This window comes from Anopheles aquasalis, chromosome 3, assembly GCF_943734665.1.
Source record: "Anopheles aquasalis chromosome 3, idAnoAquaMG_Q_19, whole genome shotgun sequence".
Lineage (NCBI taxonomy): Eukaryota > Metazoa > Arthropoda > Insecta > Diptera > Culicidae > Anopheles > Anopheles aquasalis.
In genome coordinates, this window is record NC_064878.1 from 51,511,049 (window position 1) to 51,516,048 (window position 5,000).

The window sequence follows — 5,000 nt, forward strand, 5'->3', positions numbered from 1 at the left end:
TTTGTTGATCCCTTCGGTTCTTCGGTAAATCTCTCGCCTTCCGGCGAAAGCAAAACGGATGCGATCCCGAGGGGGAAGAAGCTGGAAACACTCCGGAGTGTCCTGTTCGCTCCCGCAAGGACAAGGGTGCCCCGTTGAAGAGTCTTTTAGCTTCCAATTCGATTAAACCTCGGGGCCATCGGACGCGAACGCGCTGGCTGGGCCTCTCCGCTTTACGCGGAAACTGCCATAAATTTCGATTTGCCCTTACGCCCGTTGCGCACTTTTTGTTTCGCACTTCAATCTGTCCCTTAATCGTTCGAACCTTCGGCAAGAAAAGCGTCCTATCAGCGAGATCGATTCTCTCTTGAAAGTGGTCCTACACTGCGGGAACAATCCGGATCGATTCGTCGTCGTCGTCATCGTGCTTCCTGGACATCAACCCTCTTAACCATGATTAATCGCCGGCAGCAGCGTAGGTCTTCAGTGTTCCAGGACAAAAACCCCTCCCGAGAAGGGAATCGATTGGACAAATAAACCAAAGGACCAATAATCGATGCGTAAGCTTTAATGGAAAGCTTGCCGCCCGTCGTGACCGTCGGCGTCGGCCAGGATCTTAATCCATCGTGATCTGGCGTCCGGGGGAATTGGCCTCGTTACGGTGGCCACACGGTACGGAGCCCAGTAAACAATGCCACAGGCGCTCGGCCTGGAACCCGTCACTATCATCACGCTACGCTTAATCTGAAGATGAATTACAGCGGCGCATGTAGTGAAGTGGACGAGATTCGATTTCTAATGGCATCCTCTTCCTTGTGGCCGCAACGCACATATGGTCGCCTCTTACCACTCGACACACGGACGAACGAAGCGAGCGAGTGAGCCTCTTCAAACGTGACAGAAACAATAGGCAGACGACGTTTCGACGGGGTTGACCCACATCGCCGGGTATTACGCCCCGGATTATGGAGTGTTACTAATGGTCAACTCGATGTGAAGGAGCCTACGGCAGTGGCACACACCGCATCGGATCACTACCGCCCGTCCCATCTCCATCTCAATTCGCACTCAGACACTATTGAGCCCATTCCGGTCTTGAAGGTCGAGCTTTTGGTCTGAAGCAGCCACAGCAGCAGCAGCTTCTCAATCATCTGTCAAATTAATTAGATCCTCCATAATCCTCTTTAGAGAGTAGTGCACCACCACCAGCACCACCAGCACCCACCGGGAATGGCCTTTTCAGTATTTGCAGATTTGAAGTTGCTGGCTGGCACTTTGCTTAAGTCAGGATTAGTGTGCATCTTGCCATCTTCCTTCTTTCGTTGCTGCTGCTGCTGCTGCTGCTGCTACTGCTGGCGTTGAGGGTGGTGGATTAGAAAATCCTCGGACGAATTAATTGGAAAGCGATGCTGAGGGGTAGAAGAGAAAAAAAAGAGTGCTCGCTTTGCCTCATTTTTATTCCATTTAGCGCCATTTCGTGATGCCTTAAAGCCCTAGAATTGGGCTGGACCGTTTTTCTATTGCAACACCACCGTTTTTCCACCTAGATGTCTAATGAAATTTTCATTCATTTTCACGACCGCTTCGTGTGCATCGAAAGGATAAAGAGAAAGAGAGAAATGGCTGGACCTCGTTCACCCAAGCACTTGGGAACCGCTTCGAGTGTAAAAAGGGTACTCCAGTCCAGTTCGTGTCGGGAGCTCTTCGCTCTCCAGAACACGCTCCAGAGACCAGAACGCGTACAAGAACCAACGGAAAGCATCAGCAGAAGGAGATAAAGAGGTGGAAACTAATCATAAAATGGAATCGTAAAATCGTACAACTTACAGCGCTGGTGCTGATGCTGTGGTGGAGTTCTTTTTTTCTGTTGCTTCTCTCAATGAAGCCACAAACCGAACTTCCGGTGTCTGTAGGCCACCCTACAGGGACTTCTCGTCGTCACGTCGTCCTTTGGCCCGGAGAAGCTGAAATCAGAGCACACACGCTACACACATACACGCCTGCACTGATATCACGAATTCACTGCACGTCACGATCGTGCCTCGACTTTCGTGCGGCCTATTTTGGCCTGAAGGAATGGCTGGCACACCCCCTCCCCTCTCGTACACTGATGAACTGGCACTCCACTCGACCTTCAACTCCAAGCCACGAGGGACACACCAGTGCACTCAATCATCGGTATTCTCTCACACACAGGGGCGCGCACGAGGACACTCCGCCTCCCTCTTAACAATACTGGATGCTGGACCGGGACGAAAACGAGAACGCGACCACGACGCTTCCGAAGCACTACACTGACTGGCGTGCGCTGTTGATGATCGCGATCGCCAGACCAGGCACCAGGCATCCGTCCCGCGTCACTCCCTTACACCTTCACGCCTATCCACTGCCCGTTGGCGGTGCCACCACTGCGGTACTTCCGCAGGCAGGCCGCAACGAGCTGCGATAAAATGTGACACACTTTTTTGCATCCATCGGATGCGAAGAACAGAAAGAAAAACATCGTCGAGATCGTCGAGCGAACCGACCGCCTGAGCTGCTGATAGTAGGCTGTGCGACCACCACGTAGTAGGCGGGGAACCGGTTCCCAACGGGGGCTGCTCCACACTAACGCTATCACTCTCTATTAGGTTCTATTTTTCACTTCCAAAATCTGCGACTTGATGGAGCACATCGAGCACGTGGCCTCTGGGAGGAATTGGTGTGGACTCCTCGCGCGCCCATTTATCATCGAGCTCTCCCTCGAACTCTCTCTCTCTCGCTCTTCGTAGTTGACGAGATTCACACGCGCTGCACTTTGTCACTTCCGGCGTGACCTCGGCTCGTTCTGGTGGTCGTTTTGTAATTACTTTCACTATCAACGCGGCTGAGAATGGGATTTGGCTTCACACTCGGTCACACTCGGTCACACTCGCTCACTGCTTTAACGTTCGCCATACGTCATTACTTCCGAACAGCTCTAGTAGCAGATGTGGTGGTCCATGGTCGTGGCAAGCAACACGCCAGAGGAGCTGTTCGCTTGTTAAGGCATTCGCCTCTGACCTTAACAAACAAGCCTGAAGCTGATGAATGATTCAGCAGTGCACGCGGGAGCACCTTAAGCCGGGATTGCCACTAGTTGCCTTCCGGCCTTTTATTCCGCCGGTTGCTGATGAATAAAATAACTCCCGGCTCCCGGTTCCCGGTCCTGTCCACACGCATTTACATGCCCGCTCGTTCGGGCCCTTCCGAGGACAGCAAGGTAAGTCTTGCTAATGCACTTTTCAGCGTCTTTCGGAGGGATTTACTACGCCGCTGCCGTGGCTGCTACTGTTGCCTGCTGCTGCTGCTGCTGCTGGAGGGATTTGCTTTTCATCGGAAAAAGGCTCCGGCTCCCGAAAAAAAACAGCAAAAAAACGTACGCACCTGCTTAAGCAGATTCCTATTCCCACTGTGCTGAACACAGTGATGCCGGCGAAAACACTCGTTTGCTGTTGGAACTTATTATATCCTTCTTGGCCTCCAGTCGTTCCTCCGGCGTATCCGAGGGTGGCCGTGGCCGATGAGTGCCGACAGAGGGACGGGACGGATCAGCGTGCTCCGTTGCTTTGCTGCGTCGTGATACGAAAACATTCCGCGTGGGGCCTGCGATCCCCTCGGTTTTCTGTATGCCACCCTTATGATCGCCACGCGAGCTGATTCACGAATCACGCCATTTTGTTTTGTGACCGAGTTTTTGTTCGAACGCGCCCCTCCGAGAGATGGCGGCGCGTGTTCATGCAACGCGAGTCGCACGACCGAACCGAGTTCGAGGTACTCCCGTCGGATGAATGAGCCGAGAATCAACAGGATGCGATGATGGTACGTGCACGTGCTTTTCCCGACTCTTCCGGTGGCGCGCATGTGCGTGTTTATGTTTTGACTGGTTCGCCTGAACAACGCGAAACGGTGGGCCCCAAAAAGGCAATGGAAATCGAGAGAAAAACAAGGAAACACGGGCAGGGATGGGAAGAAGGCACCCGGAACGGAATGGAACGGAACGGGAGAAAGATTATGGGCAATGTTTAACATCGAGCATATCGAGATAAAAGACAGCGAGCAAGCATGGGGATACTATAGATGGCCTCGCAACGGCCGGTCGGTACGCACCGGAAGTAATGTGATTTACTTTTACGGCAACGCTCGCACGCACGTACACGCGCACGCACACCTCATCATATTGGGTAAATGGGCTATTTTGTCATTTTTATCGTAATTTGATGAAGGGTCCATATGGGGCGCAGGCAGCACGTGTGAAAGGTTAGCGAGCGCATCATCTGGCCGGTACTCCAAAAGGACATTTGTTCGATTACTAAAACTCTCGTATATCACCTCGCAATTATGCCACTCACTCGGCACTAATGGCTTCGCTGGGTCGCTGTCGCAACCGTCATAAACCCAAATTGTGTCGCATCAGCGGATGGAAAGACGTGAAAAAATATTGTTTGATAAGAATGATAGTGAGCTACATTAGAGATGCTAAATTTTTATAGCAAAAATGTGGTCGAGGATCACGTTTGCACAAAGTTCAAGCAATTATTGAAGAAATAAATTGATTCCAGTATTGCTCATTACTCTAAGCAGACGTCTTTGGGCAATAGTCTCGTGAGAAATTTTAAATTGCTCCTTAAAATTCACTGAAAGCAAGCAAGGAATTGAACTCAATTAAAAGTAAAATACATGAATAAATAATCGTTTCTTTTAAATAATGTTATCCCACCGAGAACACGTGTACATAATTCGGTTTCCGGTCCTTACCAAAGCGCGCGCGTTTATGCTCAACATTATGCACACGTGGTTCGGGTCCCCTTCGGCTTTTCTTCTGGCGCCACGTGTTATGCGGCAAAATGCGCCATTTTAATGTTGACAATCGGAGCGGAAATTCCTGAACATTTTTATGATTTTATTAAGGATATTATATGCATTTTCGTTTGTTTAAATGGTTCAATAACGGAATGCTTCTGCTTTAAATCCTTTTTTGGCGGGAAAAGTTGGATCGCCCT

The 5,000-nt window shown here is 50.7% G+C and overlaps 1 protein-coding gene across 1 annotated transcript in view; it reads right to left on the reverse strand.

Moving 5' to 3' along the window:
- Nucleotides 1-3,638, reverse strand: part of LOC126575068 (uncharacterized) — a 24,291-nt gene extending 20,653 nt beyond the window's left edge. The window contains exon 1 of the mRNA XM_050235580.1: nucleotides 1,807-3,638. The gene's annotated coding sequence lies outside the window, so the exon portion shown is untranslated. The remainder of the gene's footprint in view (nucleotides 1-1,806) is intronic.
- Between the last annotated feature and the right edge of the window lie 1,362 nt (nucleotides 3,639-5,000).